The sequence below is a fragment of the Falco punctatus genome, assembly GCF_963210335.1.
Source record: "Falco punctatus genome assembly, chromosome: Z".
Taxonomy (NCBI): domain Eukaryota; kingdom Metazoa; phylum Chordata; class Aves; order Falconiformes; family Falconidae; genus Falco; species Falco punctatus.
Window position 1 is genome coordinate 72,093,134 of NC_137586.1, and position 27,561 is coordinate 72,120,694.

Genomic DNA, 27,561 nt, shown 5'->3' on the forward strand with positions numbered 1-27,561 from the left:
AAAATGAAGTTTACCTGCAGTTATATAGGAGTCTTCCAACATTGTATGAAATGTGCACAATGTGTGTGGAAGGGGAGGCCAAAAAAACCCCACCAAAACCCACAAGCTTGTATTCATATGCATTAATGTTTAAAACTGATCACATTTAAGTGAATATTGTTTTCCCTTGATGACATTTTTCTCACTGCCAATTCTGTTAATGTTTCATTCTCAATGTATTTTACTCAGAATCACTGAATTTTGGGTAACAGATTAAAGGTTAGATTTAATCTTGGATTCATTACAAAAGTGAGATCATTCCTATTAAATAGAACAGTGATGAACAGTGAATGTAGAAACTGCCATGATACCAGCTCAATATATCAAAACAATAATACTTCTGTGCAAAGAATTGAATCCCCATAAGACCAATGATAAATAGAGGCTGGTAGAAAATACTTTAAAAAATATTTTAGCATTTCAGTAGAAGTTTCTTTTCCAGTGTTATGAAGAAGGAGAAAAAAACTTCACTACATTATTCTGTAACACTTTATTAAAGTTATCAGAATGAAAGGGATGTTAAAATTTCATCATTCTTACTGAAATCCATTGCTAATATAAAACCTGACGTTCAAAGACTGAAAAAATATGAATATGTATTAAAACTTATGCCCTATTTTTCAGAAACTTTCATATAACAATGTTTAGTAATATTTCTATATTTCTAATGAAAAGTTACAGAGAATGGAAGAAAGTTATAAAACATTACCAATGCAGAACCCAATGGCTAGGTGAATTACTTTTATATTTCATGAATTAGGGCTTCTTTTGCCAGAATCTGCCGGTCATAATAACAAGGAATTTTACTTGGGTAATTTTTCCAGCTCTAGTAATCCATGATGCAGCAAAACATCTAACATCATACTGAACTGCACTAAAATTATGTTGCAAAGGCATTTAAACAGAGGATTTTGGAATTTGCTGAATCTGAGCTATAGAGAACACAACCAGAACCAAAGTCTTGTTTTGTGTGCTGCAGTCTGGGCTTGAATTTTGTTGGAAATTTCTGGTTTCTGACATATTGGAATTTTTCTGATTAGCCTTTTAATGAAAGAAAACCACCAAAATAAGAGATAACTTTTTCTTATTTTGTAAAATGCTTCTCTGAAACTAAGAGTCAAAAAAAAAAAGCAACTTTCCAAGACCTGGATGTCTGATTGAAGACTTGTTTTCTAATAAGTCTAAAAATTCTTAAGTGCCCAAGTCCCTAAAATGGATTTTAAAATTCCAGGCCTCATTTTTTCTGTTAAACGAAATGGTAATGCAAAAGCACAGTATATATGAGCATTTGGACCTTGTACTCACAAAGAAGGGCTGGCTGGGGATGTGGAGGTTGGGGGGCATCCTTGGCTGCAGTAACCAAGAGTTGGTGGAGTTCAGGATTCTGCCTGGAGGAACTGGGGCGATAAGCAGGATTGCAACCCTGGATTTCAGGAGAGCTAATTCTGGCCTCTTCAAGGATCTGCTTGGAGGAATCCCCATGGGTTAGGACTCTAGGAGGTCAGGGGGACCAAGAAAGCTGGCTAATTTTCAAGCATCTCTTCCTCCAAGCTCAAAATCAGTGCATCGCTATGAGTAAGAAATCAAGCAAAGGGGACAGGAGACCTGTAAGGATGAGCAATGAGGTTCTGGCAAAAGTCAAACAGGAGAAGGAAGTTTACTGAATGGTGTTCCTTAGGTGTCAGTACACTAGGTCCAGTCTTGTTTAACTTTTGTTTAACATTTGTTGAAAGAACTCACTTGGACAACCTTAAAACCACTTACCACTAAACTGTGGATTTCGAAAACTTAAGTAAATTGCTATAAGTAGATTTATTCAGAACAGTCTGAAAGAAACATGGAGTTCTTTGAAGGTCATTTATATTCTGAAATGCCAAATGTACAGCCACAGCCAGCAGTGCAAAATCACCTCCTGTGAAGGAAACAATAATTTCTGATGTCCATTTTATCAGGAGCAGAACTACATTAGCTCCCCTTACAGTATGTGGTCTATGTTGTGATGGAGTTATTAGCAATGCTGCACTAATACAGAATATGACTTCAGAATGGAGGAAGGATGTTTCCCCATCTCTTTTGTTTTTGTTGAAGACCATGGTTTTGTTAAAACGTCTAGAATGATTACTGACTTTGGGACTCATGTAATAACTACTGTACTTGCTATTTGATTTAGCATGTGTATTTGGATATTTTTATATTGAATCCCAACGATATGGCATACATGTACTATATTTTTCATGTTAATATTGATATAACTTTACAGCTGCAGCAAGATTCAACTGGTATCATATAAAAGGCCTGTCTAATATAACAGAGAGTTACATACCATCCCTGGACCTTAGCATCTGAAATTTTCATCCTTTGCTCTTCCTTCTTGAGATGACCTCAGTAAAATTCTCAAGTCCTGATTGTACTAAACTCTTTATGAACCACATACTTTTAATGAAAACTAAGGATTGACTTAGCAAATTTTCCTCTTAGTTAAGGTGTGAGCCCCACTGGAATTTGCAAGCCTACTGGAACTGTGTAGTTTATGATCATATATGATTATAAGGTTTGAAAATATTTTTCTGGGAAAAGAATGCTTTTTTCCTCCACTTATTTTTTTTTAATTGAAGTTATTAAGGGAATAGAGTTTATATTAGTTGTATATTTAATTAGAAAAATATAAAATTTAAATAAATTTTACATTACAGTTTTCATCTTCTATTTCTTAAAGCAACATTGAAAATGTTACTTAAAAGTTTCAATGTTTCAAGAAATATGACATCTTTGCTTAGATATGCTCTTAATATATTTCTTTGTACTAGCCATATTATCTTTACCTGGCATTTCAATGTCAGAACATCAGATATTCAGCAGTGTGATCACATTGCTGAATATATGTTTTGACTCCTCCCAAGAACAATATAAGATTATATATATATATAAATGTAAGATTATAAGTCATTAAATTGAAATTTTCTTTTCTTACTGCTAGTTCTGATTCATTGATAATATAAATAGTGAGTTGTAAATTAATACTTCAAGGTGTTTCAAGCCTCAGCTGTTTTAAACTACTTGAAAATGAAGAAAAGAATGAAACACAAGGGGGTGAGAGAGAAAGCAGGAAGGAAATTGGGGAGAGAGGGAAAGATAAGCACATGAATCTTGGTGCTTTCTAAGAAAAGAAATAGACAAATATTTTGCTTAAAGGTCCTTGATTAAAAGTGCACTAAGATAAGCTCTTGTTTAACCAAAAATTTTGACAATTTAAATGAATAGTTCTGAGTTGACATGTAAACTCCAGTCATGTTAAATTTCAGAATCCACTGTGAAGTGCCCTAATTAATGCAAAATATGGTCACTTAATGGTAACTGTGTAATTCAGAATATTTTTTGTCTTATTTTCACCCTGTCTCAAACATAGCCTGCACTGCTAGAATGTGTCAGTCAATGTCCCTTTTGTGTTATTGTCTTTGTGTTTACAGGAGTGATCAGTAAACCCAACAGGGTTTAGTTGGATATATGAACATATATACACACATCTTATCATACATATATAAAAACATTGGGGTCTGGAAATCTTTGGAAAATTGGGGCAAGTTTCACAAAGCCAACGAGATACCTAAGTCTTCTTGGATTTGACAGGTCAAGGACTGTTATACCAAAACCCTTAGAAAGATCTCTTCCCATGCACACATAAACTTTTGGTATTGCCACTTAATTTAAATCAAAGTACCAAAAGTAGGGATAAAAAGCAACAGAAGGGGAAGGGGTGGTGAAGTAGGAACATGTAGTGAGATCACATCATATATGTACTTACTTAAACAAGAAAATAAGGAAAAATCCTCTGTCTCAGTCCCCCAGCTTAGATGTCTGCCAATCTGCTGTTATTCAGGTCTAGCAGAAAACAATCTTAAGAAAAAGTTTGGAAGAAGAGAAATTGATAGTGATATTGATATTCAGAGCAATTAAATGACATACTGAACTGCCCCATCTTTGGATAAATTTTGATCTTTTCTGGAGATGACTTTTCCCAAATGACTCTTCCAAAGTCTTATGCTGAGTTGTCTGGCACAGAGCAGAAACTTAACTTTTACACTACTGCCCTCATTAAAAAAACCCCAAGACTGCTTCACCTGAGTTGATGTTACAGCCCATTCAATCACACTTGAATAGGAAGTGCACACAGATCAACAGCCTTGTAGTCTCATGTCTGCTATGTGGAAGTGGATGACCTTTAAATTTTTGAAAGAACAGAGTCTTAACTGTGTGGCTCCTATGTAGCTTTGTTAAAATGTGGATGAATTGCTTAAATAAAAACCAATCCCTGCAGAATGCATTGTAGCCAGAAATGCATAGCACAGAAGCACACACCCTAATGAAGTACTCGCTGGCCTCCCATTCTTACAACTGCCTCATACATGTCCATTTATTACTATAAAGGTTGGGGAAGAGAGGCACAATACTGAAGACTGGGCTAGTGAATCAGTCTCTGGCTGAGCAACCTCTCTCACAGACTGCTTCCTGCAGGTGTCGACATACATACTATTCTATCCCTTTAACGTACAAAGCTCCAGCCCAGCCTAACAGCTGACTCTGCATAGGTGTTGACCTTATCTCTCCTCCACCTTTCTAAAGTGTTAAATCCTAGGAAGCAATATTACCCGAAGAGAGTTGCCAAAGATTTCCCATTTGGGCTTTTAAGAGCAGAAAAAATTTTCCCTGCAGCTACACAACTTGCACTGTCCTCTACAAGGCAAGGGACAACTTCTCAAATGTTGGAGTACCCAGAATTATTATTATGTGGATTTAGGCCTGCATGGGTACCCTAAACCATATATCGTGGTGTGCCAGAGCATGCTCAATCGTTCTTCAACTTCTACAAGCTTACAACATCTTCAGGATACTTTAGGCCACTGAATACTATCAAAGCAATCACTTTCGTCCCCTGCAAGGCTAGGGGCAGAAAGAGAAACACGCAAAAACACCTCCAGCCAGTTAAGAAAGAAAGATACCCTGGCATTAGAATTCCTCTGTAGGAATTAGCAGTGCTGTCATCTGTGTATTTATGGTGTAAATTATCCCACGTTTTAGATAACATTTTTTGAGCTACATTCCAAAACAGCAACCATAAGCATGGCATGTTGTGCACGGTCAAAGCTTGGATTTGCACTAACCAACACTGGTAGGTGTGTCTTTCTTTATCGACACGTACCATAAAATCAATTAATACATATTAAACCTCTAGAGTAAGAGAAGTGTTGAATCTGGTGACAAGCTCAGAGGGTTTTTTTTTTTCTCTAATATCTGGGGTTCCATTGCGGTCAGAAGAGAACAGATCAGTTTCAGGTACATTCAAGAAAACCCAGCCTCTATTCCGCTCAGCACAGCATTGCGAAATTTCATATGGTGAGGAGCACTTCTTGCCATGTGTAAACTGCCTTAGTGTTTCATAACATATGGTACATAAGATTACACACTGTTCTATGTCTCCTACAGTGGGTAAGAACAGCAGGATTATCAGAGGAGTGGAAGGTACCATTAATTCCAGATTTACAAGCACTTCTAGTTGTAATATTCCCTTACTTTAGTGAAAACAGTAGTAACAGGAAAATTAACCCAGTGGGGCAAATAGTGTAATAACACTAGGCTTTGGAGGTAAGGCTGATCTTAGTCAGGATAGTTACCCTGCCTGCTAGCTTTAGGAAGTTAGTGATCCACTGTGGTACTGATACGCTAATGCATGGTGCCATCATTACAAGATGAGAGGCAGCAATACAGTTAAAGCCTTGTGTTACATCTCCATCCATGCATGGGACATTTGCATGCCCACCCCCCTCCCCTAAGACAATAAAGCTGCTAATTTTCCCAAAGTGCAACTGCAGTTATGTGGTATTCTTTGTTTCTTCAAAACAGTGTGACTGCATATTTACTCATATCTTCACTGTAGACAATCTTCCATGGGGTGTACAACAAGGTATTGCTTAGGCAGGCTGTATAGTTTATCAGTAGATGCTTCTGCCTCTATTTTCTTTTTAAGTGTGTTTATTGTAGCAAAATGGAAGAACAACGATGGAAACCCTCACTTTTAAAAATGGAATTCCAACCACTACAGTATTTTGGACTACCTAAACAATGTACTATGGGCAATGTTTTTGGTCTAAAACAATACCGCTTTTGCACTCTCTTCTTTATGTTGTAAGGCATGTTGTGTGTTTAAAAATAGGCTCCCTCTACAGCACCTTCTGGATATTATCAAACCACACAGAAGTTATATCTAAGGAAGCCATATATTTATGATCCACAATCTAAGATTATTTTTTTTTTAAATTGAGTAAGTGATATTGTACAATGTACCTTTATTTCATAAATACATTTTTACACAAACTCAACAAATGTGTTGAGTAAGTGACATGTAAAAAAATCACGGCAGTAGGAATAAGAAATAAATTATCATATTGGAAAGTGGGAAAATACAGGTATTCTGAAGAGATGAAAGGAGAGATAATAAGGTAGGCAGACATGCTAAAAACCTTTCTAGAATGCAGGACTATAAAGAAGGCTTTCAAAAAATCTCTGATAATCAGGTTTGAGGGACAGAGATAGGTATGTATTAAATGATGTAGGAAGATAGATGAAAAGGGCCAGAAGGACAGAGAGAGAAAGGAGGGAAAATGTTTTGATTTGGCTAAAAGGATGGGTGGGATTTTAGACACATAATTGAGGGGTAAATAGATATAGAACTGCATAATGAATGTTTCTTTGTCTTATCTCCACCAAGAGATTGATGTTTCAGATCAGCAAAGACAGAATGCATGTATTTAAGTTCCTTTAAACTTCATTACGATTAGCCAATTAAGAGTAGTCTTTGACTTTAATATAAATAAACAGTTTTAAAATACAGCTTTCACTTTTATTATGATTTTTTTTTTTTTAAATAAGTTTAGAGCATCGTTAGACAATTCAGGCCAGCAAGGAAGTCTCCAGCCTCACTCCCTGCCTAGAGCAGGCTCAGGCATGAAGTCAGACCAGGTTGCTCATGGCATTGTGCTGTGGGGTTGTAACCCCTCCAAGGAGGGAGACAGCACTACTTCCTTGGGCTCATCCTCGCTACCTTGCTGTCATGGCAAAAAAAGCTTTCCCTTATCTCCAGCACCTTTGACACTGCGCAGGTTGCTGTCCACAAGGACCCAGGACATTCTGCCCAGGACTGCCCCCCACCCCACCAGCATTGCTGCTAGGGCTGCCTGCCTGGGGCAGGGTTGCACAGTGCTCCTGCCCCAAGTGCACAGGGGCCTTTTCCTCTCCTTCCACTAGTCCAGATCCCTCTGGACTGCTGCCCTGCCCTTGTGCATATCAACAGTGTCCCCAGTTTGGTGTCACCAGGAAAACCTGACAGAGTCACCTTCCCAGGTCATAACAGAGATGTTAAACAGGACAATCCCCAGGGCAGATATTGTGGGACCCCATGGGGCACAAGTCTACAAGCAGATTCAACCTCTGAGCCCAACCACCCAGTCAGATATTTACTGCCCTGGTAGAGCACCCACCCAGACCCTAACATCCAGCTTGGCTTCAAGAACATTGAGGGACAGTGCTGGAAGCCTTGCTGAAGTCAAAGTAAATTATGTCCCCTGTTCTCCACTTGTCCACAAATCCAGTCATTTTATCACAGAAAGCAACCAGACGAGTGATGTAGTTTGTACTCTGAGTAAATCTATGCTCACTTTTTCCCATCACCTTCTCCTTCAACTGCTGAGATATGTGCTAGAAGAGGACTCACTCCATCATTTTGTTACTCTTTGATGTGAAGCTGAACAGCCTCATCCTGTTACCTTTTTGATTAAAGCTGCAATATTTTCTTTCCTTGTGTTGTCACAGACCTTCACTGCTCTTCAGGGTTGTGGGCCTGGTGAATGCATTTTACAGCTCACTTGGCACCCTTGGATTCAGACTATCTGTTCCTATGAATTTGTATGAGTCAGACTCATGCAAGTCATCCCAGGCTCAGCCTGCATCCATTGCTAGTTGTTCTCTTCCTCGGACCAAGATCCTAAGCATAGAGCTATAGGAGACCTTGCTCGGTCAAGTTTAAGGCACAGAAAGCATAAAGCATCTCAGCTTGATCTGTGCTGTCACTGTCACCTGCCATATTCAGCAACAGTCCGCATTCTGTTTTGCCTTTTGCTACCAACGTGGAGGTAGAAGCCCTTTTTGTTGTCTTTGACTTATCCCACCAGTCTTGGCTCTGTTCGAGCTTTAGCTCTCCTCATACCATCTTTGCATGCCTGGGCAATGTTTCTAAACTCTTCCCTTGTATCCTTTCCCTGCTTGCACCCCCCGTATGCTGCCTTTTTGTGTTGGAACTCCGTCACAAATTCCATGCTAGCCAAGCCAGTCTCCTGAGACATCTGTTTTTCTGTCTAAGCATTCATTCTTGTACATGGACATCTCCACCTTTGAATCATATTTCTTAGTATTAAGCTGCTTTGTGGATGGAATTTCGTTGTTCTCGTTTATGATGTTGTGCTGTATTGCTTTTCATTTTATTCTGTCAGTGTGGGAGCCCAACACAGTGGGTGTAAGGATTTTCTGTTTATTGTTTTTTGTTCTACTTTAGAGATGGCATTGTTAGATTTAGTGGCTCCAAAGAGGTAACTGCTGAGACCTCCTGTCTTTTTGTGCTTTAAGAGCAGGTTTTAATAGAATCATACAGAATGATAGGCTGTGAGCATCGTTATTGCAGAGTAACAGGGTTTGTTAATTGTTATTAGAGTTGCAAAAACCTCTTCTAACATAGAAATCAGTTCCATACAGATTGAACATACACACATGATTAATTTACCTATGATAGGCCAGGCTTTCCTATTCATACATTTTAGAAAATTTTTGTTTGTTTTTCGTTATTAAACAGCTTTTTATGTTAACTTCTCTGTGAATGAGAGTATAGGCTATGTGAATACAACAGTCGGCGTTCCTCCTGGGGGAAGGAAAGTAAGCATGCAATCATGTAAAGACAATTTTTCCCTTTCTTCCCTCTTTGCTCATTTATTTTGCTGAAGGTACTCTTGGTCTTGCTAAGAGACAAGCACATTAACTAAAAGGCCTTCACCTACAGTGTAGTAGAGATTAGGCTGGAAATGCAGCCTTAGATGGGCACTGTTAGTAAGGTACCAAAAATATGAAAAAGGAGGGATTCCACAAACAATAAGCTGTTCCAGATGGAATGGTGGCAACTCCACATAGTTCCTGTTTTGATGGAGCTAAAGGGTTAAGATTAACAGGAATTATGGAGCTTTGGATTTACTTAGGTATTTTTAGGGAATAAACAAGTTGTGCCTGTATATCCTTTCTTATTCAAGTCTTTTTTACTGCTGCTCATTCCTAGGATAAATAATGAAAAATATATTAATTGAAAATACTTTGCACTTACAGAGAATCTTTCATCTAAACACTCTGTCTTTTTTTCTTCCCGCTCTCTTGTTCTTTCTGATTTCTTTACCTGCCAAATTTATCACACAAAAAGACACTATTGATGTGTCAAGGTGTCATGGTTTAACCCCAGCCAGTAACCATGCAGTGGCTTGCTCACCCCTCCCCCCACCTGGAGGGGTGGGGAGGAGAATCTGAAAAGAATGTAAAACTCCAGGGCTGAGATAAGAACAATTTAATTAGTACATCCGCAGTTGCTCCAGCTCCTGTGGCAGGTGCTGTGGCTGCTCCAGCCCCTGCTCCAGCTGCTGCAGCCACTCCAGCCCCCGCAGCCAGCACTCCAGTTACTCTAGCCCCTGTGGCAGGCATTCCAGCTACTTTGGCCCCTGAAACAAGTGACACAGACCGACTGGTGTCAGTGTTAGTGGCCCCTGTAGAAAAAATGAAATGGAAGTGGAAAGCAGCTTGTTTGGTAAAGGAGGATGAAGGAGCAGGCCCATCACAGGAACAAGATGAAGAACGTGAACAAGAGGTAACCTCCCGACCCCTATCTCTGAATAAACTGCAGGATATGCAGAAAGATTATGCCTGTCAGCCAGGTGAACACATTGCCACCTGGTTGCTTCGATGCTGGGATAATGGGGCTCATAGTATAGATTTGGAGGGTAGGGAAGCCAACCAGCTGGCATCACTTGCTAGAGAAAGGGACATTGATAGGGCAATTGGAAAAGGAGTGCAAATAATCAGCCTCTGAAGCAACTTCTGTCAAGCATGAAGGAAAGTACCCCTACAAGGAGGGTATTGCATGTCTTCCAGCCAAGTGGACTGCAGTAAAGAAGGGTATTCAGTACTTGAGGGAATTAGTTATAAACGAGATATGATAAACTGAATGATCCACAGTCACCCATAGTTCCTGATGAAGTCCTATGCACATGACTGATGTGGCAGAAATTGGTACAGACTGCACCATCAGCATATGCCAACTCATTGGCAGTAATGGGTTGGTCAGACACTGCACCACCAACTGTGGATGAAGCGATTCATCAGCTCCGAGACTGTGAAGATAGTGTCTCTACCACCATCACCTCAGCTGCAGAGAGACTGGTTAGCAGCTTGACAAGAATATGTGCTACTCTCCACCAATACAGGGTCACATCTCAGCTATCAACCATAGACACCCTTCTGTTTTGAGGGGAGAATATAGAAAATACACTCCATGAGGTACTCTGTGGTTTTATCTGCAAGACCATGGAGAGGACATGAGGAGGTGGGATAGAAAACTGACCTCAGTTCTGGAGGCACAAGTGCATGAACTACAAGGAAAACCAATCACAAATGAGGAGTCTTCCGGGAAGGTTGTTGCTCCAGTCTCCAGAGGACCATTTTCCAGACAGTGATAGGGCTGACTTTACTTTTGATCCTGTGAAAAGGAATTCTAACCCATTCTGGCAAGACATAAATGAGCAGAATGACTCCACGCTACATCTGTTTTGCACCACTAGCTATCCTAGTGTGGAGTCCCTAGATCAGGATTAGAGGGACCCTGCCTCCAGTAGATGGAGGCCAGGGATAACAGAGTTTATTGATCTGTGTGGATCTGATGGCCAGGCACACCGGACACACAGGAGTATAAAGCTCTAGTAGATACAGGTGCACAGCGTACCTTAGTGCCAACAAGCTGTGAAGGGGCAGAACCAATTAGTATTTCTGGAGTGACAGGGGGATCGCAACAGCTAACTGTATTGGCTGCTGAAACAAGCTTGACTGGGAATGAGTGGCAAAAACATCCCATTGTGACTGGCCCAGAACTTTTACTCTATATATCCTTGGCATAGACTATCTTAGGAGAGGGTATTTCAAGGATCTGAAAGGGTATCAGTGGGCTTTTGGTATAGCTGCCCTGGAAACAGAGGAAACTAAGCAGCATTCTGCTTTGCCTGGCCTTTCAGAAGTCCCATTTGTGGTGGGGTTACTGAAAGTTGAGGAGCAGCAGATGCCAATTTCTACTAGCATGGTGAATCGGCAGCAATACTGCACCAACTGAGACTCCCTGACTCCTATCCAGGAGCTGATTCGCCAACTAGAGAATCAAGGAGTGACCAGCAAGACCCATTCACCCTTTGACAGCCCCATATGGCCAGTGCAAAAGTCTAATGGAGAATGGAGGCTAACAGTGGACTATCGTGGCTGAATGAAGTCATGCCACCGTTAAATGTTACCATACCAGATGTGTTAGAACTTCAATATGAACTGGAATCAAAGGCAGCCAAGTGGTATGCCACTATTGATATTGCAAACGCGTTTTTCTCGATCCCTTTGGCTGTGGAGTGCAGGCCACAGTTTGCCTTCACTTGGAGGGTTGAAATAAGAACAACTTAATAATTTAAACAGAATAAAAAAAAGGTAAGAACAACAACAATAACAATAATAATAACAACAACAACAGTTGTAATGAAAAAGTAGGGAAAAGGATAAATTCCAAAGGAAAAGGAAGAAAGGAAAACAAGTGATGCACAGTACAACTGCTCACCACCCACTGGCCAATGCCTAGCCAGTCCCCGAGCAATGATCCTCTGCCCTGGCTAAATCCCCCCACTCACCCATTTATATACCAAGCATGATGTCCCATGGTATGGAATACCTCTTTGTCTAGTTCAGGTCACCAGCCCTGGCTGCATCCCCTCCCAGTTTCCTGTGCCCCTCCAGCCCTCTTGCTGGCAGGGCCCAAGGAACCGAAAAGTCCTTGACTTAGTAGAAACGTCACCCAGCAACAACTCAAACCATCAGTGTGCTGTCAGCATTGTTCTCACGCCAGAGACAAAACCCAGCACTGCACCAGCTACTAAGAAGAAAATTAACCCTACCCCAGATGAAACCAGGAAACAAGGCCACTCTTTAAAGGAAATACTCATTTACAGAGGTTGTGGTCTCCATTCCTTTTTTGAATCACTGTTGTCTATTATTGTATGCCTCACTTCCATGGCTTGCTGAATCCCACAGGATGCCCCATCAGCCCTCACACTGAACAAAAATTACTGTGTGCTTTATTTTGTTTCCATAGCTGACAGCTGGAAGTCCTTTGAATGTTCAAAGTGATTATGAAATAACAGGAGTTTAAGGTGCGACAAGGATGTCTTTCAGTGGAAGGTATTTTCTCTCCTGTTTTTTCCAGACAAGAAACTGTGAATCACAGTAGAATTTATAACCCAACAGTTTCAGCCGTGTTTTCAGAGTTGTTTCTGAAGTACTGTGACACCAGCAGATATACTTGTGCAGCATACTGGGAATGGTTGTCAAAGAGTATACATTCTGCCTCTTCAGTTACCGGTGTCCCTCTCTTACCTCTTGTAACCATCCTGAAAAGGTAACAGGGCATGTTAGTGGACTGGTTTAAGTCCTTGTTATTTTTTTTTTCTTGTAAATATTTTGAGTGAGTGAAACTATGAGCCAAACTCATCACATGATTCAGATGTTTTGACTCAAATTAACTGTACAAAACTGATGTAGTGGTGTCCGTCTGTCAATTTGCAGATACATTATATCGGTTGGAGTTTGATGAAGGAACTGGAATTTGATGTTACTTCTGGTTCTGTACAGCTTTTTGCACTGCCATTGACCTCTTTTTGAACAAAGAAAAAATATTTTAAAAAATGTTTTTCATTGGGAACTTTCAGATGCCTAATAAAAAAGAACTAATAAATGCTTTGCACTTACAAGTTGTTGTTTTTTTTTTTACTGCCCTCACTTTCAGTTATGGTAGAAGTCACCTACTTCATCTGCTCTCACACCTGTCTGCCCTCCAACTTACAACAGACTGCAGGGAGAATATTTGTAAGAAAATATTTAAAGAGATTATTTGTACATAATAACCACGGGTAAAATGTAAAAAGGAGAGGTTTAGGTAACTAAATACATTACCCAGGCTAAAATCTTCACCAACCTTTATCAAATGCAAGATGCTAATACCTAGACCCAAGTTTTTCTGCTGTGTCTTGATTTTAAGAAGGAGATCACACACCACAGACAGTCCTACATGCCCTCAGAAAATATGCTTTTGGTCACTTCAGAGCTTTTAACATTTAGACTAAAACACAAGGTCAGTGAATTTTGGATCTGCTTTTCAAGGTTTCTGATACCCACTGCATCTGAAATTTGGTAGTATATTAATAACAGAAATAATATAACCTACTGTGTACCTTAGTGAATTCTAAACAAATGGAGTTTTATTAATTTCCTCCTCTATTCCTTCAATATTTTTAGGTGATGAATGCTTTCTGAGAAGTAATTGTCATGTTCAACACTTAGCACAATATGGCCATTTAGGAATTATGGAAACATGTATATATATATATATATATATAAATGCAATAGAAATAATCCACCTGTTTAACTGCTAAACCTATATAAAATTATCCAAATTTCTTTGAGATTAGAAACTCCTGCTTTGTAAACAGTGTGAGTTTCACTACAGTATTTCATGTCCTGAAGTATGTACACATTGCTCAGTAGTAATGTCAAGGAGAGAAGGTGGCTGTCTTCTCTGCCACCCTGATAATTCTGTACTGGCTCTTTCAAGTACTAAAACCTTCCTTGGGCAGTGGTTAAGGGTCAGTATCAGGCCTTGTGGGGGGAACGAGGTTCAGACAGAGATCCTAAAGCAACTTTGCTGAAAGGAAAAAGCAGGTTCCGATTACATTTGCCTTTGCCCTTGCATTTCTCCACCCTCTTTGTTTTAGGACTTGTTAACTGCAATATCTTCCTGATGTTTTCTAAAATGAGGTATAACATCAGACCATATGAAGTTGCTTGCTACACTGTATGTTTTCTAATTGTGTGTTTTTTCTTATGCATAATTCAAATCAGCTAGACAAAAAGCATTTGCCACTTCTGGAGCCCAGCTTCTGTCATGGCATTCTTTGTTTATTCTGTGATGCAGGATCTCAGTTTTGGGGGTATTGCCCTTTTTTTCTTTTCTGTCCTTGGACTCTCTAGCTGAAGTCTTTCCTAGTGAATGGTGATGAAGCTTGAATGTACCATATTTACCCATCTAGCCATGTATCACTTTTCACCACTGTTGTGCTTAGTATTAGCTGATCACTTGAGATATCAAAGCATTTGCTCTCTTTCTGCAAGTGAGATACTACATAGTGTCATTTGTATTCACCTTGGGCAGACACTGAGCCTCTGTTCATTTCATCAAAGAACTATTTATGAGGCTGTAAAAAAGATGAGTTTCTCTGAATAGTCTCCAAATTAAACTTTTAAAAGTTTAATGTTGGCACACAAGAATAATTACAGTTATAAACCATTAAACATTTAGAGGAAATTTATAGTATTGGAGGAGAAAATTTACAGCTGTGGTCAAACACAATAAATTTCCTCTGAAAAGCATTTCCACAGAAACATTTCTTCTTGAGTATTAAAAAATTCAGTGCTTTATTAACAACACCAAAATGCACGGGTGATTTCTTTAGACACTTTTTAGACAGTGAGTTTTGTATCTTTGTACGATACTGTTCATTAACCCTGCAGAAGTGTATACACATATACTTATACATATTTAGCCACACACATATATGTTATTTTTTATTTGTTTGGCTATGTGTGTATGGGGCTCTGAGTTCACTCATTAGATCAAGCTGCATATGCTATGTGATCCTAGAAGGCAGTCCAGTTGTTTGCAATTTTCTTCCAAGAATTATGATGTTGAAATTACCACATGTCTGGAGGGCAGTTAAAGTCTATGAAATTTAGTCAGTCTCTTAGCCAGCCCTTACACAGTCCCTACTTTTTTCTACCACGTCTGTGATTTAGCAGTATAGAAAAGAATCTCATTTCAATCCTCCAAATCTTTCTAGTCATAGAGCAAAATTTATCAGAATCTCTCTGCCCAGCTGTCATGCTCCCTAATAAACCTTTATTTTCTAGAAATATCCTCAAATGGAATTAATTTCTTTGAGGTAAAATCCAAAACCTATGGAAGGAATCGAAGTAATTTCCATTAATTTCACTTGTCTTTGATTTATGCCATTTTTCACTTTAATTATTTCATGCAACATCTACACTCTTGGAAACATTTGGATTTTGTCTTTTCAAATAAAATAGGGGTGAAATATACTTCTTTTCAATATTTTATGCCTGAAGAGAAGCAGAAGAATTTCACATTCCTTAGCTACATTTTGATTTCAGCAAGTTATTATATTCATTATGCACAGCAATCATATATTCCTATTTACAGTTGTTTAGTGTAAATCATAGCACTCAAATAGAATACATCAGAAAGATTTAACTGAACACATAAATTAGACTGTAAGCATTTTGGATCAGAGCCTGTACTCTCTGTGATTATACATTTGCACAGCACAATAAGACATGGCCATGTGATGGTATTTTGCAATAAATAATAACAGAAATAAAAATAATTATTGACTTTCTCATCAATAAAAGTGTCAGACTCTGTTGCATGTTTACATTGTGATAGGCAACACTATCACAAAAATCTCAAATTTATTTTAACCATTCAGTGCTGTCTTTTGCACTCCTCTCTTGTTGAAGGTCCTGGGATTGTTAGAATCTTACTGATTAAAGCTGCTAGTTTGGATACGAGTTGGAAATGTTTGAATGTGTGAATGAGAAGTAATGAAATAAATCTACATGGAGAATCAGACATTTAGTTGTCTTCCCTAGATTTAGATGCACTTTTTTCATGTGAACAATGTCTCCTTTCCACAGTGCTGTTGCAAAGACACTTCAGATGTCATAGGTCTTGGCCCACAGTCTCAAAAGAACATAAACACAGACAACAAAATGGTTTAGTATAAACAGTAGGACAGTGTCAGCTGGCAGCCAAATGAATTTAGTATAATGCCCCAAAGAACTGCCAGAGTATACATATAGGAGACCATAATTCACAGAGTGCAGGGTCCAACAGACCTTTGTGTCTTTTGGTTTTTTCCTTCCATCCTGGTTGCCCTTATCACTTTCATGTATTTCATATCATTGCGATTTTGTATGAATGTTCCTTAAGTAAAATTAATCCTTTCATTTAAAAAAAAAAACACCAGTGAAAAATATTTTGAAATTGCTTTTCTGCTCAATGTGGTGATTTTGTCTGAGCAAGGATATAAGAGAAGGTGACTTGTCTCACACAATTTATTCATCCACCCCTGCTGACAGAGCAAATGAATCAGAAATTGCTGCCTGGCAGCATTTATAAGTGTTCTTATTGATCAAAAGGTCTGGACAGGTGAAATCAAGTCATTCTAGCAACATATTGATAGTTATTGACTGTAGGCAGGACTGCAGGCTTCCTTTCTACTAGGGGTACATGACTCTGGCTGTACTTTACACACATATTCCAGACAAGATAGACCAGATAAATATTGTTAAAAGACAGATATTTTACGCAATGGGAATTTGTATCTCACTGTCTTTTATTTCCCCACCCAGATAAACAAGAATGCAATAACAGTGACAGTTTCTACCAAGCATCAGTAAGAAGGCTCAGTTGCATGCCTCCAGATCTACACAAATATGTATTAAGCACACCACTGATTTACCCTTTGTAGAGAATGGAGAGGAGAAATAAAATAAAAAAAAAAAAAAAAAGAGAGAAAGAAAGAAGGAGAGAGGGAGAGAAAGAAAGAGAGAGAAAGAGAGAGAGAGAGAAAGAAAGAAAGGAAGGAAGGAAGAAAGAAAGAAAGGAGGAAAGAAAGAAAGGAAGAAAGAAAGAAAGAAAGACAGAAAGACAGACAGAAAGAAAGAAAGAAAAGCCCATTGAGAACAGTAAGGGAAAGACCTTCAAATAACTTCAGCAGTTTAGGCTTAGGTTCTGAAAAAAAGGGAGGAGATGACTTTAAAAGATATTTTCTAGATGGTTTTAACACTTCTATTACTTACCTTCGTAAGGTCTGTATGCACAGGATTTGTTTAGTAATATAATCAGCTAAAGGAAATACAAGTGGTGGGTGATGGATGATTATAATTTCTGTGCTGCAAAGCCATTGTAAAGCTGAAATGCTTTCAGAGGTGCTGCAGATGCAACTAATGCCATGATTTCTGCAATGATCACAACAACTTGAAAATATAAATTGATGAGTATATTACTAATATGCAGCTTTGAAATCAAGAGGTAAGGTAGCTGCTCATTTATAGCTTGTGAACGTCCAGTCTGCTGAGAACTGTGCCTGTTCCTGTCTGTGAGGGCAGCTGCCAGAGGCCATTTCAGGCTGATAAAATTATAAAGAATAAAATGAGTATCTATTTAAAAAGCACTGCTATACTTACTCCTCCTCCCTACAATGAAAACCAAATTGTTTGAGTGAAAACTGAGGTTTCAGTTTCTTAGTGCAGCAGATATGTGAAACTACAGACTGACTGATGGATCTAAGCTAAAGGTAACAATTATGACTTTTATCTTTATGTGACAGAAAAGCTCCCAAGAAATCCATGTCTGATAAAGGTGAGTTCTTTGTTTTCTTTGGTTTGATACATAGGCAGCAGCAAAGTGTAATAAACCTATTTTCTTTCTTTCTGTTTATATATCCCAAAGATGGTTATAGACATTATCCAAGAGAAGAAATTAGTTCTTTGTTTCCTTATTTATACATGACGTTAATTTCTCCTTCTATTACAAAAATGTCATGTATGGCAAAGCCCCAAGATATATATTAACTTCTCTAATAATTGGGGGTGGGGGAATATAGGTCTAATTTAAGTGCTTTTTTATTACTATTATGTTCAGTTTCTACATTATTTTTCTAATTAAAAATACAGGGATATTACCCCTGGAATTATCTGGAGGGATTTGTTTGTCATATTCTTGTATCTTCTTCCCTTTGATAAGTTTGTAGGTTTTTTGCCCATTTCCTGCATGTTAAAGGCTTGGTTAGGCAAACCTACTGAAGAAAAACAAGGCTTTAAAGCTTTCTAGCTGGTTATTGACTTACTTTTTGGATAATGACTTACTGCATGTTACATGATTCATCACATTCTTTAAAAATTACTGATGCTCAAAGCTCTTTCTACTTTAGGAAGACAATTTACAGATTGCAGCACTGGGATGCAGGATAGTGGCAATGTGGCTATACAATCTAAGCACCTAAGCAAGAAGATGCTGAGTATTGTCTCACACCTCACGCCAAGGTTAGGTTGATTCTTACCAGTCTCGTTACCAAATATTGAGCTACTAATGCAATATAGCTGCTATTGGAAGTTTGGGAATATGTCAAGCTTTAAGCTACAGTTTAATTTATAATGACATAGATGTCAAGCATTTGTAAATGATTTAAGTTTCATTCATGGTTTAAGTTCTTATCACATATAGGAAAACAGGAATGAGAGTAGATTAAGGTCAAAGATAAGGACAGATCAACTAATGTAAGAACTGTTACTTGTGACTAGCTTAGGAAATAACTTGGATGTGACTTCAACTGAAGCTCTGTAATATCTTAGAATTGCTTGCTTCAGTCTTTTTTTGTGTGTGTATGTTAACATGGTAGCAGCTACTCCTGTGGCCAAATCTAAAGAATAGTGGCAGACCATGTTAGGATAATGGCTTTCATCCCAAGAGATCTCCACACTTCAAAAATGCAGGTTCTGTGTTCGTGCTTTCCCATCTCATTAGAAGTGAACTGTAAAGAATATGTCTGGTGTAAAGGAGTATTGGTAAGCAATCCTAATGCACACCTTTGAGTACAGTCATTCCTGCAACAAAACTCAGCAGCTGCACCAGTGGTCATGCACAATGGCACAGGATAGAAATGGAAGAGGAATGCACCACTTTCCCGGTGCCCCCCCCCCCCCCCCCCCCCCAATTATCTCTTCACCAGATGAAAACACTGAGTAAATTTCAAGAAAAAAGAAAGATGTGACTTTAAAGTCCTGAACTTTTCCACTTCTTACCCTGTGTTTGAATATAGCACACCTCGGAGAGTAAGTAAAAGCAAATGCTACCATGTCAACAAGCTTCTTGTACCAAACAGCTTTTGCAATTGTTGCATAGTGACCCCGTAGCCAGGAACTGATGCAGTATAGTAGCTTCCTGGCTATCCCTCCTTCTGGGATTGCTGTGTTGAAGGACCATATTGCTTCCCAGTAAGAGTAGAGAGCCATCTTATCCCTATTTTTCTTTTTTTTGTGTCTGCACATGGTGCAAGACAAACACACATAGCTAAAACCTATCAAAGCCAAACTACCACCAACTCACATTGCTGTCATTAAACATAGTAACTTAATTACTTGTTCCAAAGCAAGGGTCCCTGCATGTCGGGAATGGAAGGGAAAACTGCCCTTCTTTTGCCTCTACAATTAGCGTACTAATGAGACAAAAAAGCGAGTTAATTTTGCCAGATCTGTGCTGGTCTTGTATATGTTTACCTGTAGTATACCTTCAAAGAAACCTGGGGAGCACACAGGGCTTTAATATCTCTGGGGAAAGTCAGCTTCTTCCAGAGGAACCTCTGAACTTGCTCAGAGCTGAAGTTAATGGGAAAAAAAAGAAATATAAGAAAAGAAACTTGAGCAGCAGTAACCCCAGGACAAGGGGCAGGGCAAGAGAAGAGAAAATAAAAAATAATAGCAAACAGAAAAAGGAGGTACAGGGGAAATTGGGTGAGATGAATAATCAAGGAAGTGATTAGTAAGTTTTGTATAATTTTATACGAGGATTCTGTTTCAGTCTTCTGTGAAAGGAAATTCTGGGCCAAACCTTCTGCAGATATTTATGAAATGCAGCAGTGTCTCTCTAGTTTAGAAAGATTGCACCAGTTCTAGCTTGGGGTTGTTCTTCAGATCATGGTCTTCACCTGCACTCAGTTATTTGGTTCTGAAATGCAGACTTTGCCTTCAAACCATTTATGAATTAGGTCCACAGGGAGATGTTAGTAAAAAGGAGGTCTCAGACAGAGCATAGTCAGCAAGCTGTGATGTTCACATTCAGTAAATGGAGAAAACAATAGATCCAATAGTTTGTCTGTTCATGAAAGGAAGAAATGTCTGTGGTTTTATGATAATGATGTCAATTAAGCATCAATTGACAGTTAAAAGAGACTTAATAGGAAGATGATGTGGAATCTTTAATAGAAAAGATGATGCATAATCTAGTAAAATTATAGGACACAAATATAATTAGATTTTCCACACATAAAAATTGTAACGAATATTTAGGCTCTTAATTGGATTTTAAAAAGCTAGCAATATCGAGTTAATAATTGTGACAACTAATAGAGTATCTAACTAAATGTCAGTATTTTTATTAATTGATATTTAATTTTCTGTAGACTGTCTTGGCAAATGTTAATTAAATGCCAGAAAATTCCTTACAAATTTTAACATATTAATAACCTTAAATTATGCCTTTATTGCCTACATAATTGTAAGTTAATTACACAGCTACAGACTTACTCTCTACCCTTCACACAGAGCTCAGGAGGATAAGGTTTCTTATGGGTCAATAAACTCACCTGCTTCTTTGCTACACAAATGGAGAATGAAGGCTGATCCTGTGTGGTCATGTTCTTTCTGTGGTGTAGCACATATTAGTTTCTGGGGAACTTCTATAGCAGCCAAAGAATTTGAACTAAGTATAGTGTATATTTTTCCTAATTTCCAGGATATATGTGGTAAAAGCTTATTAATGAAGTCTGTAATGGTCTGGGATTCAAAAAAAAAACCAGTGAAAAGTTAGAATACTTACATTCTTGACAATCAAAACCTTGTAGCTGGTTTTGATAACTAGACTCTACCATCAACTACCTTTAGCATTTGTAATTTAAGTCACTCAGCACAGGAGAAGAGAATTCAGGTCAGCACGATCAAATGTTTTGTCTTTTATCAAAATAATTCACACATTTATAATCTGGAAAATTAGTGAGTATTTTGAGTAATTCAGTATCTGAGCCCACAAGGTACTTCCAGTCTCCTGAAAAAATAACTTCTTCATGAGCAAGGCTCACTACTAATCAAAACGACAACCAAGTCTCGGACTTTTCTTTCTTAAGACCAGACATTTCCAGGATCTTTATTTAGATACCTGGGGTCCCACAGCTAAAAGGGAAGTATGTGCATGAACCCTTGGTTCTGTTGTATTGTTTAGATGTTTTGGGACCGTTCAGGTTATGGCTTATTCCTTCTAAGTTGTCTTAATTATGAAGGAGAGAGCTTCACAAATATTGATTTATATTTGGGTCTATTATCTCCTTATATTTTTTTTCTTTAATTAAAAGATAGCACACAGAATAAGGAGCCACGAAAGATACAGACCTAACTTTTTGAGGTCATTGTTTTTTGAACTTTCACTGTGTGAATTAGCAGTGGTCAGTCATACCTCAGGGATTCGTATGAATAATTTCGGCATCATAGTCTTGATATCTGCTTTCTACACCTTCTGTGCAAGAGTAATCTATGGAAATTTGCACAGGTGGTGAGTTAGAGGAAAACTGAGTTCTATGAGGAGGCTGACAGGTCAGATCTATAACTGTAAACCTCCTACTTTTCAGAGGAATCATTTCCTGTATTACCAAAAGAATGACCATGCTTGCATTAGTTTTCAATCATTTTTTTTTTGGAGAGGGATATTAGTTCCTTTAAACTATGTTATGATTCTGTAATCAAAGCCAATTTCTTGTCATGTTGACTAATGGGCCACATTTTCCTTCTATGCATATAGACAATCCACAGAAAAAATAGACAGTTATGTCTTAGCTACTCTGGGTGTTTGTGGAGGTCAGTGTGTAAAGCATGTATACTATTCTTTTGTAAATACCTGAAAATATTGAAAGTGAGTGTCCTGGTTTCAGCTGGGATAGAGTTAATTTTCTTCTTAGTAGCTAGTACAGTGCAGTGGTTTGGCTATGATGTGAGAACAATGCTGACAGCACACGGATGTTTCTGGTTGTTGCTGGGTGATGTTTACACTAAGTCAAGGACTTTTGAGTTCCCTGGGCCCTGCCAGCGAGAGGGCTGGAGGGGCATGGGAAATGGGGAGGGGACACGGCCAGGGCAGGTGACCCAAACTAGCCAAAGGGATACTCCATACCATATGATGTCATGCTGATATATAAGCTGGGGGCAGAAGAAGGAAGGTGAGGACGTTCAGTGTTAGAGTTTGTCTTCCCAAGTAACCGTTATGCGTGATGAAGCCCGGCTTCCCTGGGGATGGCCGAACACCTGCCTGCCCGTGGGGAGTGGTGAATGGATTCCTTGCTCTGCTTTGCTTGGGTGTGCGGCTTTTGCTTTGCTTATTAAACTGTATCTCAGCCCACAAGTTTTTTTCAGTTTTACTCTTCCAGTCCTCTCTGCCTCTCTGCCTCAGTCTCTGAGGGTAGTGAGCGAGCAGTTCCCTGCTAGGTGTGCGGTGCTGCTGGGGTTAGCCCAAAGCAGTGTTAAAATGAGTAGGCTGCCATGAAAGGCACTTGGGTGCAGTCATTTTAATCCAAGTCTTGTTTCTTCTCAATATGGCTGTTTATACACTTTATATTTGTCTCCCCCAACAGGTTGTTTCTCCTTTGATTTCTGGCTAGAATAATTTTCTTTCACTGAGTAAGAATTAAAGATAAATTAATCTTCATATGATTTTTCTGGCATCTATACCATAAAAATTGGGCTGCTATTGATTAGGTGTGGAAGACTTTAGTGGACCAGGCTTCTGTTTCCTCCTTTTTTTCAAGATGGCACTTTGGAATTCAAGTCTGAGTTTTGGCAGGTAAGACACTGTCAAAAGTTGGAGAGAAGTTCTCTCTAGAAGTACAGATGCAGCTAATATTCCTTTTAAAAACCAAATTCAATAAAATGTATTAAGTGACAGACATCATTTCCCTGTATCTTAGAAGTGGAATTTCTCTGGGACAGCAATCACAAGATCATGTGATTTCTTGTGAGGTATTGAAGGGGATACTGATATCAGAGAAGTTGACAGGAATCTATAAGGTCTCATGCTGTGAGATGATAGCAGGTTTTCGTTGGTAAGTAAGCATATTGTAGCTGCAGAGGGCGATGTACATACAAGCAAGCTCCCAATGCAATATATAAACCATTCCCTCCTGCAACCTTAGAAAACCCCTTTTCCTTCTCCTCCCAAGCAACACAGCATTTAGCACTAGCCCCCTGCTGCAGGTAAGATGACATGGCCATTCAGGTGTGCTTGTCCTCTGAACAATCCATCTCCTCTTCTGTCTTCTATTGCTGTTAGTAAGGAACTTGCTTTTGAGCTATTCTCTGATGGGTTTTGCCTGTGCATCAGGGTGACCTGCTTAATTTGGCCTTTGTATGGGTTTCTGGTCTTGTTATTGAGTCTCTTTCCACCTCATCTATGCTATAGTCCAGAACAAGATGCTTCATAAGACTCTGTAAGGTTTCTCATGGTTTATGTCACGAAGCAGATGGACTGCTGTAGTTTGCAATGATTTGTGTGACACCTGAGTTCACAATTACCTCCAATTTGCAGTAGCACATTTCTTTGTCTCTCCAAACTTCCTTAATAAATAACATATTGTTTCTTGCTAGTAAACTGAATTCCACAATATATTCTTCATGTTAATTAGTGCTTTGGTTTTCCAACTAATCTGTTATTACTCTGAACTACTCCCTGGGTTTTTGGCAAGAGGTATATTAGAAAGATCCACATTTTCTTTCACCATTCCTTTTTCGTTGTTCGTTTGTCATCTGGCTGTTTTTACTGATGCTCCTGTTTCTTCCACCTACAGAAGGAAAGGCATCTTTTGTTCAGGCTGTCAAGGGGCATTGGGAACAGATGCACTGCATTGCTGCATATTGCAGAGATACAGAGGGAGTAACACACCTTGCAGTGCACCACAGATTCTTGCTTGCTTTCTACCCTGTAGAAACTGAAGATGTACCATCCTGTGAGGATGGAGCCTTTCATTAATAAAGAAGCGGAGACTGCTAAACGTTTGTCCCCATATATTAGTACAACAGCTGAATACATAAGAGCTGTGGACAGAAGTACTAATGACCTCTCGTTCCTGCCTATCTGTTAATACAAGCTATAACAGGTAACACAGGTGTTATGGACCATTGCTGCTTCTAGACCATTTCCTCCACTTTTTTTCAGTAGAAAGATCATCTTTTGCATCAGTGGCATTTATCTCTGATACTAAAAATAAAAAGAAAAAAAAAAAAGAAAAGAAAAGGTAGTATGAGAAGTGTGTGGATATGTTGTTTATAAAAAACGCAGTGCATCAGAATGATTTTCAGGCTTTGATTGATTTCAGTGTCAGAGAATACACTGTCCTCTGTCCTCTGGTTTTATTTTCATTTTATGTTTCTCCCCAGTGACACAGTGGCAGAAGCAGCATTTTATCAATTCCATTTATTTGTGATTATGGTCATTTGTTACCCTGTTCAGGCTTCCTGTTTATAGCTTACTGACTTTAAGTGAGGATCGCCGCAAATGGAGATGGTGAAAATTGGCAATATAATAAACTTATACATAATTTTCAGTTAATGTGTTCTTAGTCCATAAATGTATCCTGTGGTGAAGTGCTTAGCTGGAGGTGTTTTTTTTATAATTCCTGTGTTCAATATTCTCATGTGACTTTGTGCTTTTCTTATTAGATTTGTTCAGTTTCAGTCTGAATAATTTTGGTTAATTAGCTTTCTTATAATCCAGATAATTTTTTTATTGACAGTATTTCTTGGCTTATGTAGTTTATTCTACTGTTTAATGGATTGTATTTTCCAAAGGTCAGTCTCTTTTCTAGAAATAATATACCCCAAACTCATTTTACATGAAAATTAAAGGGTAGCATTCTGGATAGGCTTCTGCATTATTTTTCTTATTTTAGTATTTAGATGAAAATATATAATTAATTTATATTGAGAAGTTTCCTGATTTCACGCTATGCATTGAATATGTTGACATCAATCAGATATTTTTGTACCTTTTTTTATTAATTAAGAATAAATAAGAAAATCAGAGGGCTCTTAGTCATGATATATAGTACTGGAATTAGAGTGTGCTCAGGTGCTGACTTTCTGAACCTAAGAAATGTTTTGCCTGTATCTGTTAGAAATACTTTGAAGCACTTTCACAGCCATTGAGGTCTTTACAGTAATATAATTACACTGATGGATAGAGAAAAGAAATTTGTACACACACATGCCCAGAGACATAGATCTGTGTGAACAAACACATTTTTACTTGCTATAAGTCCTGTATGTCAAATGTGACTATTGCTGGTACTGCCACTTTAAACAGGCTAATATTAAAATACTTCAGGTTTCTACACTGTTATATAAAGTCACATGTAATATCTCTTTATTTAGCTAGGTAGTGCTAAGATACTTTATATCTGTATATTTCTAATCATCATCTTGTGTAACAAATATAAAACCATGAATCTAAAACATGCTCTGGCTATATATTCTTAGGGATATATTTTGAATGATATTGAAGTTGTGGGATAATCACTGCAGTGCTTCAGGACAAAATTTCGAATTAAATATTTGTTTAAAAAAACTGGGTATTGAAATTTTCATGTATTATTCAAATTGATAGTCCTCCAGGAAAGCTGCTTATAGTAGTTTTATTTTCAGGTCAACTACTTCCAGAAGTGCAAAATCCAGTATTTAAGATTTATTTAGCTCTGACCTCCAGATGACTTCTAGCAGGAAATTATAATTTGTTCACTCTTTAGGTAAATTTTACAGAGGATAAATTTGAGAACAGATAAGTAAACCACAGGTAAAATGCACAGAATAATTAATCTTATATTTCTATTTACATGATGAGTTAAAATATATCTACAGGGTTAAGCAGCAAGTTTAAATCAGTTCTGAGTAGTAAAACTTAGCTTTCCTGAAGTGTATAAGCCTCTATTTTGTTTTCACTCTGCCTGAAGTTGTTCATGGGTTCTTAAGGACACAGCTCATTGTGTTTGGTAATTCTTGATTTTTGTTCTAGTCATAGGGGAAATACAAATTAAAAAAAAAAATGGTTTCTTATTTTTTAAGAAGATTCTTAAAAGTTATCACCATTTGGCTGGTATTATCTCTTCATAAATCCCCCATAACATGTATGTAAGAGACTGAAATCCATGTATACACATACAACAGATACCACTCTGCAGTACTTATCTTGCAAAGTCTAGTATCAGGAATTTAATAGCCTTCTGTGTCAATTTGCATGGTTTGGTCCTGCTTTCAAATATTTGTTTGTTTGTTTGTTTATTTACAGTGAAAAAAGACCCTTCATGTGTATACATTTACACTTTACCTGGTTTGTTCTTCCCTTGAAAGAACAAACTAGCCTTGTTTGTGATATTGCATACATTGTGATATTTGAAGAAAACATTTTATTTCATATGGTCAGCATCCGTGAGTTTGTTTTAAGAACCCTATTTTCCTCCCAGCTGCTTACCAGCTCATTAGGTGTTAGGAGTATGTAGTATGGTCTTGATTTTTAAGGAAACAAGTTACTCTAGTGAATCCAGTGATTTAGTATGCAATGGATAAGTACAAATCACCATGCTCAGTAGCAGCAGTGTAGGTTTGCTCTGCTGTGGTGCTACAAAGGTGTCTTATTAACTTTATAGACATTAAGAACAATCAGCTGCACAAGTGAAGTAGTAAAGTTTTTCTTGGGATCAGCACCATGTGTAAGAGAGTTCCTCCACTAATCTGAATTGACTGAGACAACCAGAACATCACTGCTGTCATAAGTTTTTCCCCAACATGGAGGGTTTTTTTAAAATGCTGGGTTAATAAGAAAGTTCAGGACTTTAGAGTTACAAGATTCTTATTTACAGTTGTGTATCAGTTTTGTAATTTAAACAGAGATAAGAGTTTTGCTACAACACCATAGAAAAAGGAAAATTGTTGGAAATAAACCATGAAAGTAAAAGAGCAGTTCAGTTACTATTCACATTTGTCAAGGATATAACATGAGAATTATAGCTGAGAATAGCAGTTGCAATCAGAGATTTTTAAGTTACGTGAACATTTTAAAAGTTGTGCTGAATAGGTCTATGTAATACAGAAAATGGAAAAAATATCAAAGAAGATGGTTATCAGGCAAAAGGAGGTCTGGAAAAAGATTCAACAAAACTATTCAGTAAATTAATAAAAATTCTTTCATTTCTATCAGAGCAA

At 38.1% G+C, this 27,561-nt stretch overlaps 2 long non-coding RNA genes across 2 annotated transcripts in view; both read left to right on the top strand.

Moving 5' to 3' along the window:
* The window catches only part of LOC308056846, a 230,431-nt gene that overhangs the window by 57,647 nt on the left and 145,223 nt on the right, over window positions 1-27,561 (top strand). The gene's annotated exons all lie outside the window — the stretch shown is intronic.
* Window positions 4,660-27,409, top strand: LOC308056851. The gene is made up of 2 exons (XR_013925001.1): window positions 4,660-6,777; window positions 6,832-27,409. It is a non-coding gene; the product is annotated as an uncharacterized lncRNA (long non-coding RNA).